The 16,079-nt window shown below is 44.7% G+C and overlaps 1 protein-coding gene across 1 annotated transcript in view; it reads left to right on the plus strand.

The window, feature by feature from the left end:
- fpgs (folylpolyglutamate synthase) overlaps positions 1-16,079 on the plus strand; it is a 62,085-nt gene that overhangs the window by 14,753 nt on the left and 31,253 nt on the right.

Below are 16,079 nucleotides of genomic sequence, written 5' to 3' on the forward strand. Positions count from 1 at the left end.
ACTTTATTTTTCCTGTCTTCTCTTTCGTTTGTCCTTGACTTTGGTTCGTTGCGGTAGTTGACGCTTCCATTCGCGAGATGGCGCTACATATGATTATTCACACGAGGCGCTACTGTCACGTAGGCTAGAACGAACGAAGCGTCTTTTTGGACTGATTTTTAATTCTGATTTGATCAGTTACACTTGACCATGATGTGTGTTCTGACATGTTTAATAGAAGATACTAGTAGTTATACCTAGTTGTTTTACTGTTCATCATGATGAAATAAACACCAAACGTGTTTTATAACTTTATTTCTATCAATCAGTAATCAAACAATGGCAAAACAAGTTGAAATATTTTATTGCATACTCATTTATAATATACATCCAGATTGCTTTTTATGCAAATTATTTACCCAGTCAACCTGCAAAAAAGTAGGGCAACTGATGCATGCGGGCAAGTAAATTTTTGGGGTTGGTTGCCCTGAGGGCAAGTACATTCAAAAGTTAATTTCGACCCCTGATTTGTTTGTCAATTCCTCTTTCTCCCCCACCAGCCTTTTTCTCTACTATGAGGAAAACATTCACAAATTTCATCTAGAATAAAAGACGACCAAGACTTCGCTTAACCCTGCTATATCTACCTTATGATGGGGGGGGGGTTGCAATTACCCAACCTTCTATGGTACTTCAGAGCAGCCCAAGTTAGAGCCACACTCTTTTGGTTCTCTAATCCTTCGAATCTGTTATGGGTCCAGATAGAGGAGCAAAAGGGCTAACTTTGGACAGATACTTGTACTCCAATTCCCCCAAAATGCTTAAGTAGAACACAATTAACCCATTTGTTAAAACCACAATTATAGCTTGGTATGAGTCGCAAGAAATGGTTGGAGAGCCAAGGGATATATCAAATCAAGTTTATTTGTATAGCGCTTTTAACAATAAACATTGTCGCAAAGCAGCTTTACAGAATTTGAACGACTTAAAACATGAGCTAATTTTATCCCTAATCTATCCCCAATGAGCAAGCCTGTGGCGACGGTGGCAAGGAAAAACTTCCTCAGACGACATGAGGAAGAAACCTCGAGAGGAACCAGACTCAAAAGGGAACCCATCCTCATTTGGGCAACAACAGACAGCCTGACTATAATATTAATAGTTTTAACAGGTATAACCCTCAACTGTCCTCATGGGGCCGTCCTTCACAGGAGCGGTGCGATAAAACTCCAACCAGACACGGGGCACCAGGATGGATCAAGCAGGTCCGAGGGGCAGAAGAGGCCAGCATCTCAATCCCAGGATCAACATGTAACTCAGAGGGACAGATTGGGGGGGGAGAGAGAACACAGGTTGTTAGGTATGCCCTAAAAATGACAAGTATTAAATCTGTGTGGTAGGCTCGCAGAGACGAGAGTCTTTACATCAGGCATAACACAACAATGGCATGTTAATATGGTAAAAAATATCATGACCTGCTCTGGCTGGATGCTTGATTGGGTGATGGGAGCACACTCCTCAGCAATGATGAGATGCAGATGGGACCCTTAGGGCTGGCCAAGACAATTCAGTTACATTTCACCGGGTCTGGGACGTGCGACAGAATGTCTGACGGCCGATTCCCTGCAGGCTACGATAGCCAGTCGAGGTCTCCACCCTCTCCACCAAAAGATTTCCTGTTGACTCCATGTAACTCAGAGGGACAGATTTGGGGTGGGGGGGAGGGAAAGAAAACGCAGGTTGTTAGGTATGCCCAATGTCACCTGGATAAGTAGGAGCAGTATACATATTGCACAGAGTACAAGCAGGGACTCCGGCAACTAACTATGACAGCATAACTAAAAGGAGAGAGCCAGAAGGTAACACGGGCATGAGGGAGCCCCAGGACATAAAGCAGCCAGCCACTACGCCGTCAACAAACTCGAGTGAGCAAGCGAGTGGGGACTGACAGCATCCATACATCCCAGTTTACTAGGGCTGTAACGATACACCCAACTCACGATTCGATTCGTATCGCGATTTTTGACCCACGATTCGATACGCCCACGATTTTTTAAAAAATGTTTTTTTAAAGTAGTAAATTTGACTTCTTAACATTTACTTACTTATATTAACTATTTAATAACAAATAATTCAGACCACTGCAGAGAATGAGTAATATGTATGCAAAAATGAACAAATGTATATCCAAAGACTGCTTTGTTTCTCAAAATAATACTGTTGAGTCGGAAGCTCTGGTTTTTTCGGTTCTGAAAAAGTCATTTTTCCAAATCGTGTAAATCCGTTAAGATTTTTTTTGGGGGGGGTGGCTCTCACTGTCTCACTCTCATAGGGCCAATGATTTTCTGTGATCGCGGAAAACAGTTGGAAATTACGGAATTTTTATGGTGAAACATTGCTCGCGTGTCAAAATGTAACTGCCGCAGAAGGCTTCCGCCCAAGCAGACATGCCTTCAGTGTTGCCAGATATTGCTAACGTTTTCCACCCCAAAATATGTTCAAAACCAGCCAAAAAGCACCTAAACCTGCCCAATCTGGCAACACTGCATGCCTTTCCGGTCAAGTGATTGTGATTGGCTTGTGGCACACCTAGCCAGCCAATGAGCTGCTTGTTTACAGATTCGCTCCCCGCGTCGCAACCAGAATGGCGACCGCTTAAAAGAAATGAATGCTCTGCCAGTGGCGAGTGTGGACGTTGCGTGACTCGCAGAAGATTGTCGCAGGTCGGCGAAAAAACGACTTACTAATGGATATAAAAAAATAAAAGTAATTTAAGTAAGTTTAAAATGTAAATAAAAAGTAAAGTATTCATAAATTGAAGTTTGGAAGCGCCTCTGTTTTTGGGCTGAGGAGAAGTTTGAAAGGGTGTACCGCGGTTCTGCCTTGTATCGCGATACGGATCGTGGCTCTGCGTATTTCGATACGCATATCGTTACAGCCCTACAGTTTACCAAAACACTCTGTCTGAGGACCCTCCAGATCTACTCCTTTACCTCATAAACACCATTAACAAAAGGCTTGACTAAACAGATATGTTTTCAGCCTAGACTTAAATGCTGAGACTGTGTCTGATTCCCGAACATTACTTGGAAAGCTGTTCCATAACTGTGGGGCTTTGTAAGAAAAGGCTCTGCCCCCTGATGTAGCCTTCACTATACGAGGTACCAGCAGATAGCCTGCACCTAAGTAGGCGTGGCGGGTCATAGAGGAGCAGAAGTTCACTCGGGTACTGTGGTGCGAGACCATTTAGTGCTTTAAAGGTCAATAGTAGTATTTTATAATCAATACGAAATTTGATTGGGAGCCAATGCAGTGTGGATAAGACAGGCGTAATGTGGTCATATTTTCTAGTTCTAGTAAGGACTCTTGCTGCTGCATTTTGAACTAACTGGAGCTTGTTTATGCACTTATTGGAACATCCAGACAGTAAGGCATTACAATAATCCAACCTGGAGGTAACGAAAGCATGGACTAGTTTTGCGCGTCATGTAATGACATTAAATTTCTTATCTTAGCAATATTTCTGAGATGAAAGAAAGCTATCCGGGTGATGTTATCAATGTGAGTTTCGAATGAAAGACTGGGGTCAATAATCACTCCGAGGTCTTGTACTGCTGCACGTGAAGAAACAGAAAGGCCATCCAGAGTCACTGTGTAATCAGAAAACTTACTTCTAGCTGTATGTGGTCCTAGCACAAGTACTTCAGTCTTGTCAGAGTTAAGCAGAAGGAAATTAATAAGCATCCAGTGTCTAATGTCCTTAACACATTCCTCAGTTCTATTAAGCTGGTGTCTCTCATCAGGTTTTGCAGAGACGTACAACTGTGTGTCATCAGCATAACAGTGGAAACTAATACAATGTTTACGAATAATATCGCCCAGAGGATGGATGGAGATGTATATAAAAAGAGAGAGAGAGAAAAGCAGTGGACCCAAGACAGAACCTTGTGGAACACCAAACTTTACCTCGGTATGTCTAGAAATATCACCATTTATATCAACATACTGATAACGATCAGTTAGATAAGACCTGAGCCAGGAGAGGGCCATTCCCTTAACTCCCACAACATTTTGTAGTCTATCCAGAAGAATGGAATGATCAATGGTATCAAATGCTGCACTAAAGTCAAGCAACACAAGTAGCGAGACACAGCCCTGATCAGACGCCAACAGTAGGTCGTTTACTACTTTAACCAGTGCTGTCTCTGTGCTATGATGAGGTCTAAATCCTGACTGATACATTTCATGGATGTTATTCCTATGTAAATATGAGCATAACTGCTGTGCCACAGCTTTTTCAAGGATCTTTGAGATAAAGGGGAGGTTTGATATTGGCCGATAATTGGACAGCTGACAGGGATCAAGGTCAGGTTTTTTAATCAGGGGTTTGATAACTGCTAGTTTAAAGGATTTGGGTACATAGCCAATCATAAGAGAATAATTTATTATTTTTAGAAGCGGTTCAATTACTCCAGGCATTATCTGTTTGAATAGATGTGTCGGTAAGGGATCTAGTACGCAAGTTGAGGCTTTTGATGTAGAGATTAATGAAAGTAATTCAGTTTCTTTAAGGGGAGTAAAACATTCTAATTGATGATCTGATAGTTATATTGTTAACTACAAGGTCACTTTCATTGTCTAACCTTAAATTAGTAGTTTGAATTTTTTGTCGGATATTCTCAATTTTGTCATTAAAAAAAATTCATGAAGTCGTTACTACTACATACTGCAGGTGTGCATGTGTTGATAGTGGACTTATTCCTGGTTAATTTTGCTACAGTATTAAATAGGAATCTAGGATTATTTTTGTTATCTTCTGTTAGGGAGGAGAAATATGTTGATCTCGCAGCACTAAGAGCTTTTCTATACTTCAGGAAGCTCTCCTTCCAAGCTAATTTGAACACTACCAATTTTGTTTGGCGCCATTTACGTTCCAATTTTCGAGTGGTCTGTTTTAATGTGCGAGTGTCATCATTATACCAGGGTGCTAATTTTTTGTCTCTGACCATTTTCCTTTTTAGAGGAGCTACATTATCTAAAGTATGGCGGAATGTTGACTCTAAGCATTCAGTTGCCTGATCAAGTTCTGCAGGGGCCGACAGTGACCCAATCAAAGTTGACAGCTCTGGGAGATCATTTATAAAGCTCTGTGCAGTAGTTGACGTGAAAGTACGTTTAGTACAGTAGTGTGGTGAGGTGGATATATTATTACTCAGGCATATCTTGAATGAGATGAGACAATGATCTGAGAACTTCAGACTGTGGAAGTATGACTATATTATCTACGTTTAATCTGAATGTTAGTATTAGATCAAGGGTGTGACCACCATTATGGGTCGGTCCTATGACATTCTGCTTAATCCCGACTGAGTCTAAGATGGACACAAACGCTGTTTTTAAAGGGTCTTCTGGGTTATCGAAGTGAATATTAAAATCTCCGACAACTAAAGCTTTGTCTAAGGAAATAACCAGATCTGAGAAAATCTGCAAATTCAGAAAGAAACTCAGAATATGGCCCCGGGGGCCTGTAAATAATAAGCAATGGAATTAACTGGGTAGACTTATTTTTCGAGGCTACATACATTATATGAGTATGAAGAACTTCAAATGTATTAAATTTATAACCAGGTTTTTGTGTTACACCTAGATAATTGTTATAAATAACCACGACGCCTCCTCCTCTGCCAGTTAGACGAGGCTGGTGTATAGAACTGTACCCAGGAGGACTCGCTTCATTTAATGCTATATATTCATTTGGCTTAATCCATGTTTCTGTTAAACACAGTACATTAAACTCCTGATCAGTAATGAGTTCATTAACCATTAGCGCTTTAGATGTAAGAGATCTAATATTTAATAGCCCCACCTTTAGATCAAAGGTGCTGGCAGCAGGTGTACAGTCAGTATGATCTAATTTTATATTGATTAGGTTACTGGAACAAACTCTCTGAAAATTTCTACCTTTTTGTTGAGCTCGGGGAGCAGACACAGTATCGATGTAGTGGGCCCTGAGTGACGACTCTGTGCAGCTAGCAGATAGTCAGTTTAGCCTGTTCGTCTGCTCCCTGGCCTTGGCTCTGGATTGTCAGAAATTAACTAGGCCTGTTCTGAGACTATGACCTATGCTGCAGGAAAGGAGAGCAGCACCTTCCCGAGTGGGATGGATACCGTCCCACCCTAACAGGCCAGCAGTGCTCTCAAAATTAGCCCAATTATCTATAAAGCCCACACTGTTTTCAGAGCACCACCTGGACAGCCAGCAGTTCAGCGACCATAACCTGCTGTAAGCTACATCGCCATGCTGCATTGTGATGGGGCCAGAGCATACTACAGCATCGGACATCGCCTTCGCTAATTTAAACACCTCTACAAAGTTACTCTTAGTAACCTCAGACTGACGAAGGCGTAGATCATTAGCTCCTGCATGGATAACTATCTTTGAGAACCTGTGCTTGCCTAGGACCCTAAGATTACCTGCTATGTCCGGCGCCCTGGCTCCTGACTAAAGCTGCTGGTGCCCCTAAAGGCTGAGCTAATTTCACGTGCCGTATGATAGTCCCCTATAACCAGAGCTCTTTCAGGTTTCTCAGCGGGTGCATCACTAAGGAGAGCAAACCTGTTCGACACGTGACGCGGAGAGGAGTGGTGCTCCCGTGGGCGAGCCTCAGCGGTAGCTTTGGCTCTACGCTTATGCCGCCGAGCCGTCACCCATTCGCCCCGCTGTAAGGGCTCTAATGCCGGAGTTGGGGGATTGCTAAAGGCCTCTGCATGCTCTTGCGACAAGGCTTTTGCAGATAGCTTTTCGCAGACAGTTGTAATTTATCGTTGAGCGGGGAGTATAGGCGTGCGCGATGTTATTCACCGGCACAACGCAAGGGGGCGCGAAGTCGCTAGGAGTAGTTGGTGGGTGTGGTTACTGGAGTGTTTATCCTCCGGTTACTTATAATGACTAGAACTTTTTTTTTTTTTTTTATATTGACTAGAACTGGAGTCGTATAGATGTACGTACTTCCTCAATCAACCGCTCTTCGTTCTGCTCCATCTTCGCTCGTGTTTTTAAAAATGCCGGTCGTGAAAACAAAACAAACCGGGAAAGTAGGGAAACGGAAGTGCGTGTACAGCGGATGTAGAGTGGACCAATCCGAGCCCTCTTGTCTGCGACGCTGTCTGCGAGGCTTCTGTGGTGGTCACAATTTTTGGGAGGTGTGCGCAGAGCGTCTGCGAAGGTGGGGGGGCTATGCAGATGCTATCTGCGACACCGTCTGCGAGGACTGGGTGTGTGTGTGTGTGTGTGTGTGTGTATATATATATATATATATATATATATATATATATATATATATATATAACATACACACACACACACACACACGTGTGTGTGTGTAATAGTGTGTGTATATATATATATGTGTATATATATATATATATATATATATATATATATATATATATATATAATATATACACACACACATATATACATATACATTATATATATATATATGTGTGTGTGTATACATATATATATATATATATATATATATATATATATATATATATATATATATATACACACACACACACACACACACACACACACACACACACACACACACATGTGTGTGTGTGTATATATATATGTATGTGTGTGTATATATACACACACGTGTGTTGTAAATAACTTGTTGTTTCCGACACCAGGACCATGTCTGGCCTGAGTGTGGTCACTGCGATGCTCTCCGGGAACTTGAGCTGTCTCCCTAGGTCGACTTTCAGCTGCCAGTCCCGGGCTGTTGCCAGCAGCCCCCCTTCTTGACTCCGGAGTTGCTGCGGCTTCTCCCCAGCCCTAACAAATGCGATGGACTGCCTTGATGGTTGTTGGTGTTTGCTGATGGAAATCCCTGTACTGATGGCCTCCGCAATGACCCGCAGCACCTGATCATGGCGCCAGCAGTAACTCCCATCTGCCAGTGCCCTTGGGCAGCAGCTCAGGATGTGCTCCAGTGATCCAGTTCCTTGGCAGAGAGGGCACAGTGGGTTCTCAGCCAAGCCCCAACGATGGAGGTTGGACGGGCTTGGGAGGACATCGTAGACAGACTGGATGAGGAACTTGATCCGGTGTGGCTCAGATCGCCATAGTTCTGTTCACGATACCTTCCGGTCAGCTGCCTCCTCCCATCGATTCCACGCCCCCTGCTGCTGCATCCCTCCTGTCCTACTGCAGCGGGCTTTCTCCACCCCTGCCCGGACCTCCTCCTGGATCAGCTGACGCCTTTCCTTCCCCTGCGCCTTATTATAGGAAGATCTTGGGTTGCTCCCGAGTCCTGCCCGTCCGGATGCCACTGTTCCTACCGATTCACTGTGCCGTAAACGGGACTCCGCCTGGTCGACTGCCTCTTGAGCACACCACTTCCTGCCGGTCCTCACTTCTATGCCAGCCGAAGAGACTTTGTCATTAGAGTCCCTATACAGCAGCACCTCTCTTGCTCGGGTAACCATAAACTCCTCCGTCAGACTACTGAAGGGTAGTTTCAGTTGGTTGTTCCTCCCGTACAAGGCGATGCTGCTAAGACTTCGCAGCAGGCACAACCACTTCCGCAGGAAGGAACTGACCTTCCTCTCGAAGCACTCGACGGTGGTTATTGGCACATCATAGACCAGCAGTGGCCAGAGGAGTCGTGGCAAGATGCCATGTTGGTAAATCCAGGCCTTAAACTTGCCTGGTAGTCCTGTCTTATCCAACGCTGTCAGCCAGGTTCCCAGCTCCTCTGATGTTGCTCGGAGTGCTGCGGTGTCCTTCAAGGTGCAGTCATAGATCTTGCCCAGGCTCTTGACTGGCTTCTCTCCCACAGATGGAATCTGGGTGTCTCCTATTGAGAAGCGAAACCTGTCTGAAACCTTCCCCTTCTTCACCACCAGGGACCTGGACTTGGTTGGCTTGAAGCTCATCCGGGCCCAGCTAATGAGACGCTCAAGGCCTTGGAGGATCCATCTACAGCCCGGGACTGATGATGTAGTCACTGTTAGATCATCCATAAATGCTCTGATGGGGGGCTGTCGCATACCTGATTTGGTGAGTGGTCCTCTGCACTCCACCTCCGCTGACTTCACCAGCATGTTCATGGCCAAGGAAATCAATATCACAGAAATGGTACATCCTGTGATAATGCCCTTCTCCAGCCGATGAAATGCAGATGTTACTGTTCTGGAAGTGACTCTCAAACTGAAGCAGCTATAATAGTCCAGTATGAGGTCCTTGATCTTGCCTGGAACGTGGTGTCGGTCAAGCGGGGTTTCCACCAGCTTGTGTGGAATAGACCCGTAGGCATTGGCAAGGTCGAGCCAAAGGACTGCCAGGTCTCCCTTGCCTTCCCGTGCCTCCCGGATCAGCTGGGTGACGACTCCTGTATGCTCGATGCATCCTGGGACCTTTGGGACTCCCCCCTTCTGCACAGAGGTGTCAATGTATGTGTTCCTCAGGAGGAACTCCGTCATGCGCCGGGCAACAATACTGAATATCTTGCTCTTGACGCTGAGGGGTGAGATGATCCTGAATTGCTCGATGGTAATTGAGCTCTCCTCCAGACCCCTTCTGCGTGTCTCCACTGCTGGGCCACCTTCCCCCTTCTCCAAATGACCCTGAGGATCGTCCATAGTCGCTTCACGAGTCTGGGGCATCTCTTGTAAACCACATATGGCACTCTGCTGGGGCCCGGTGCTGAATTAGATCTGGCTGCCCTGACAACCTCTTCAACTTCTTTCAAAGTTGGCTCCTTGGTGTTAAATGCCGAGGTGGGTTCTGGCGGAGTTATCAGGGTTCTGCATGGCCCAAGGTCTTCCTCTCTTGCATTGTCACTGTAGGTGACTTATTAACCTTGTCTTCAGTGCAGGCAAGGTGGCCACTTCTTTTTTTTGCCCAAGGATCTTCTTGGTGAAAACAAAGGGGTTTGAGATGAAGGCTGCACGTCTCCTGGCTCTCTCCCTACCCCTCCTCCTATGCCACTCTGCTCAACGGAGGGTGGTGAGTTTTTTTTTTTTTTTTTTTTTCTTTCTTTCTTCCTCAGGATGCTACAGAGCTCTGCCAGCCCGGCCTTCTCCTCCTCCCTTGCCACCTTTAAGTGCCGTCCAAGCAGTCTAAGCTGGCTTATTTTCACCTCCCGTCTGTTTGGCTCCCCTGGACGTCTGGTTGGCTGTTGTTCCTTTAAGCCAAACCTCTCAGCACCAATGCTGATCATTGCAGACATTGACAGCAATTTCTGGTCTGCATCTCCCCTTACAGTGGCATCAAGGACTTGATCCAGATCTTCATCAAACTGGAACCACTCTCTTTTTCTTTGTTGGCAGTAGGCCACATGACCCGACGGTGTTCAGAATGCTTGAAACGAGGTAGGATTTGTGGGGCGTGGAGGGTCTGGGCACTGTGGGTTGACTCCCGGCCAGGCTCCTCCTGTGTCTCACCAGGTACTGGGCCTGTGCGTTGCACCACCTGCTTCCTCGTCAAACATCTCATTTTGGTTTGGTGGATCTTTAGACCATGCGGGTTCTTGCAGACCTTGCCACATGGACAGACTGCACTTGTAGTCGTTTTTCTGTTCCGTTTCGTCGCCTGTTTATCAGTCCTGTTGGGGTGCTCATCCTCCCCCCCCCCCCTCTCGGGCACCCCTGGGGGTATACTTCATTAGGGCTCTTCGTAGCTTATTTTTGGGTGCACCCTCTCGGGAGCTGCAGTTTGGGTTGCTGGCCCTCTCTGCCCCTGTTACTGTCTTTCCAGTTGTCAGCTGTCTCTCCAGCTGTCACCGTACTATTCATGGTCGTCATCCGGCCTATTCCCGGAGGTCACTGGCTTAGCCAGATCAACTAGTTCTAAAATACACTTTTGGTGCAACTTAAGACACATCAGTGTTTGTAACCTGGGTTCATCGGGTGTTTCGGGTCTCACAACAGACACCCTCGCCCACGGGACCCAGCCGGGGTGATCAAGTCCTGGCTTGTGTCTTAAGAGCATGTATTTTTCTTCAGAGTCACCTGCTGGGACTATTTTAAAGCTACAAGAAGCATTTGAGATTATTCAGTTCAATCTAAATTCTTTTAAGTTCTTTAAGAGAAGACAGCTAAAACAATTTTTACCAGAACCCTGCCTGGTTTCATTCCTCGACCCAACTTTACATTACAGGACAGGCCATTAGTTTGCTGGGCTTGATGTTGGTGGAAAACATGTCTTTTAAATTTATGAAAATTACTCACCAAAATTGAAGTTAAAGTTCAGTTTTTTGCCTTTTTGGTGGCAATCTTTCAATCATTCTTTAGTTGACATTCAAGGAATAAATTGCAAAAAACAAGCTGGAGGTTTTTATTTTAAATAACCAATACTAAAATGAAATAGTATAATGTAACAAAATAAAGTAAAATATCATAATTAGATGTAAGAAACCACTTAAGGTAACACCAAGGCAACTAACAATAATGAAAAAGCATTACCCTAATTGGTGCAAAGCCTGCATGCCCTATCAGAACATTTAATTCTGCGTGGCTTCCTGAAAAAAAAAACCTCAAGTGCCCTATTGTAAGGGAAGTCATTGGGTTCAGGACCATTTATGGAGATTCGTAAGCAGGCTGCCAGGTGTTCCCCTTGGAGCCTATTCCTGAGGTCTGTTTTAATCTATGGATAAAGTACATTTTTTTTTTTTTTTTTCATCAAAGCACTAAATTTCCATTACATCAAAAAAATAAAGGAATACTGAATTTCTTTGTGCTTACCCTATTCATGCAGTGATGGTTTAGCTACTTCGCCAATAAAGCTAATAAAGATGTTTCTTAAAATATTCAGATTTTATGCTTCAGATAGCATCAACTAGGCATCCCTGCGAGTATAACATTTTATTTAGGCTAGTGGGAAATCCTTATTTATTGTGAATGTCAAGCCATTATTAATAAACTTGCATGAATGCTGAAGCGGGATAAACGGGATAATGCAATAAGGCCAGTTCCTTGCGTCAAGCTGCTACTGTATGCATCAAAATTGGTTTATAGCCTGACTCAGGGATGTCTGTTTCCTGTAAGCCAAGAAGGCTATGATAAAGCTCATCACGAGCACGACGTAGGCTACCTTTTAATATAAGGGGTCGGAAGGCGAATCGGGAAGGCTGCGTTATTCAGGGATGGGAATGAAAAATATTAGTCTGAAAAAAGCCAGGGGTTTGGGGGCTGCAGGCACCCAGTGGGGCCCAGGGACAGGGAGCTAATGATTTTTGGCTTTTTTTTTTTTTTAATACCCCAAAACCATCAATTTTATCAGCAAAAAGTTGCAGTGTATTTGGAAATAAATTCCCCTTCTTGGTTGACTACCAGGTGAAAATGATTAATATGGTACAAGAGACTTGTTTTTAATCAATTCACATTTGATGATTTCAAAAAAATCAATGCACCTTTTAATATAAACAAGAGCTCTACAGTATTACTGTATATTTCTGCATTTTTGCTATTCATGTCTTTTGAATACTCTAATCCTTTAAAATGAAGTGCAAACCAGAAAAAAGTTGTATATAATTCTCTTAAGCTTTCTTCTGACGTTATCATGGTAGCAGGAGGTCTTGCATATTAAGCAGGCAACATTCAACATCACTTATCACTTCCCTTTCAACTGTTGTGTGTACTAACTAGGTTTTATCTGGACAGGATGTTGTGTAATGTAATACATATACCATATGGCCAATCTGAAGATCAAGATGGTGATTTTGAATTAAAGAACAGGCATGTACAATGGGCATTACATATTGGAAATTTTTTTTAAAATCAAAAACTAAGTTCATCTCAGCCTAAAGTTTGGGCAGACGCTCCTGCGCGGTAGAGGTCTGCGCGGGTCGGATTTTTCAGTCCCGCCCGCGCCCGCATTGTGCAGTCCCACTCCCGCCCGCGCCCGCAAAGAATTATGATTTTCAGTCCCGCTCCCGCCTGCCATATTTTGTCCCGCTCCCGCCCGCAAATCCCGCATGATGCAGACGTTCGCGTTATTTCTCAGGAAAGTTCTTGTCTTGACACAGCGTGATGGTGCCCCACCCCCTACTTTGAGTGGATTTGAGCATAAATATCTACAGCTCACGTTCACGTTTGTTATTTACCTTGTTTCTGAATTCAGCATGTAGTGTCTCTAATAATAATAATAGTTAGTGCTGTCAAGTGATTAAAATATTTAATAGTGAATCGCACATTTTTGTCACATGAGAAACCATTATAATTCTCTGATCAGCATAAAGTGAATGGGCTTGCTTTGTACATATATATATATATATATATATATATATATATATATATATATATATATATATATAATATATATATATATTTTTTTTAATTATTGCAAAGCAGAGCTAGCAAGAGAACCATGAGTGAACAACTCTAATCAGAGAGACAGGTTACACAGTGACGGTAGGCTTGACTCAATGCTATCCCAGAAATCCTTCCTGTAATATGCAAATTTGGCCGCCTCTGATTGGACAGCCAAATTTGCATATTACAGGAAGGATTTCTGGGATAGCATTGAGTCAAGCCTACCGTCACTGTGTAACCTGTCTCTCTGATTAGAGTTGTAGACTAACTCAAGCAGTAAATCACTTCACTCATGGTTCTCTTGTTAGCTGGGTGTGAAGGGTGAGTCATTAGAGTGATCAAAGGATTTCCTGTTAGGGTGATCAATGGCAAATTTAAGATGCCATTCCTCACTCAATCTGGCATCTTAAAATGTTTTTATTAATGCCAAATAAAATATCCAGCACAAGTTATATATGAGACATAAATTAATAATTTATAAATTTTATTTCAAACAAGTTTTTAGTTAGCGGGACTGCAGCTTATCACCGCTCCTGCCCGTGCCGCATATGTGCACTTCCGGTCCCGGCCGCGCCCGCAATGAGCTTTCAAAATTTGTCTCGCGCCGCACTGCTTTGCGGCGGGTCCCGCGGGACTCCCGCGGGAGTGCAGGGCTCTACTGCGCAGCACATGCCAGCAGTTCCGTCCGCCTATGAAATGAGCAGCAAGTAGGAGAGTTATACACGGTATCATACCTAAAATTTTATCGGCAGAAAATTCTCATCCCTGGTTATTTTTAATTAGCACGCCTCTCTGTCTGTCTGTGTGCGCGCGCAAACGAGAAGAAAGAGCACTATGAATGAACGGAACGATACGCAACGGAATTTTTTTTTTTTCAAAATCGCGAGTCTGCTTGTGTGGTGCTGCGCTACACAATGGTCTGTGTATGGGAAACCCTGAGTCCAGTCAAGTTTGTTGTTGAGGTGAACACCCAGGTATTTGTACTCCTCCACGATCTCGATGTCCAAACCCTGGATGTTCACTGGTGTAATTTGGGAAACCATCCTTCTGAAATCGATCACCACCTCCTTTGTCTTGCTGGCGTTGATGCGCAGGTGGTTCAGTTCGCACCAGGTGACAAAGTTTGTGATGACCTCTCTGTACTCCAGATCGTCCCCCTCTGACACATGTCCAACGATGGCTGTATCATCAGAGAACTTCTGGAGGTGGCAGCTGTCCATGTTGTAGCTGAAGTCAGATGTGTAAAGAGGAAAGGAGAGAGCACTGTACCTTGTGGAGCTCCCGTGCTGCAGACTACCACATCAGACACACAGTCGCGGAGCCTCACATACTGTGGTCTGTTAATGAGGTAGTCTATGATCCATGCAGCCAGGTGGCAGTCAACACCAGCTCCCTCCAGCTTCCCCCTAAGCAGTGATGGCTGGATTGTGCTGAAAGCACTGGAGAAGTCAAAGAACATTGATTCTCACATTGCTCCCAGTGCCCTCCAGGTGCAACAGTGACCGGTGTAGCAGGTAAATGACAGCGTCATCCACACCAATGCCCGGTCGATATGCGAACTGCAGTGGGTCCATCTCACTGTTCACCAGGTGTCGGAGGTGGGAGAGAACAATCCTCTCCATGATCTTCATTAGGTGAGACGTTAAAGCTACTGGCCAAAAGTGGTTGAGCTCCCTGGGGTGTGCAGTCTTGGGAACTGGAACCACACATGATGATTTCCACAGAAGTGGAACTTTCTCCAGACTGAGGCTCAGGTTGAAAATGTACAGAAGAATCCCACAGAGCTGATCTGCACAGTCCTTAAGCAGTCTGGAGTTGATACCATCAGGGCCAGCAGCTTTCCTTGTCTTGATCCTCCTCAGCTCTTTCAACACCTGATCAGCTGTTATGGAGAGGTGAGGGGTGTAGCCGAGGTGTGACTCCTGTAGAGTGAGGTCGGGGGTGAGGTACGTGGATTGGTCTAGCAGGGAGCGGAAGGGGGTGATGTGGTGTGAGGAGGGAGCTGTTGGTGTCAGAGGTATTATGGGGGGGGGGGGGGGGGGGTAGAGTATCACAGACAGGTCAGGACTATGGTGAGTGGGGGAGGGTGGGGTGGCACAGTCAAATCTGTTGAAAGAGATTCAACTCATTTGCCCAGTCCTGGCCCCCAGATACAGGGCTCCTCCCACTGTCCTTTGCGTGGCCAGAGATGGTTTTCAGGCCTCTCCATACCTCTCTGGTATTGCTCCCCTTGAGGTGCTCCTCCAGCTTCCTCCTGTAGCTGTCCTTGCATCTCCTTATCCCCCTCTTCAGCTCCCTCTGCACTCTCCTCATCTCCTCCTTGTTGCCAGATTTAAAAACCCTCTTGTTTTAATAGGGCTTTTATTTCAGAGGTCACCCAGGGTTTATTGTTGGGAAAACACTATACCTTCCTGACTGGCACAGTGTTTTCAACACAGAAATTAATGTAATCCGTGATGCAGGTTGTCAGGCTATCAATATCATCCTTGTGAGGTTCACACAACACATCCTAGTCCGTGGTGTCAAAGCAGTCCCTCAGTGCCATACTGGTCTCCTCAGACCAGCTCTTTGCATACCTCTTGGTGGGTGGTTGTTTATTCACCATAGGTATGTATGTAGGGGACAAGTGAACCAGATTGTGGTCAGAACGGTCTAGCGGGGGTAGGGGTGATGAACTATATGCGTCCTTGGTGTTCACATACATTAAATCCAAAGTTCTCTTGTCTCTGGTGTGGCATTTCACATACTGAGTGAAGGTTGGGAGAGTGGAGGAC

Source organism: Neoarius graeffei, chromosome 12, assembly GCF_027579695.1.
Source record: "Neoarius graeffei isolate fNeoGra1 chromosome 12, fNeoGra1.pri, whole genome shotgun sequence".
NCBI lineage: Eukaryota > Metazoa > Chordata > Actinopteri > Siluriformes > Ariidae > Neoarius > Neoarius graeffei.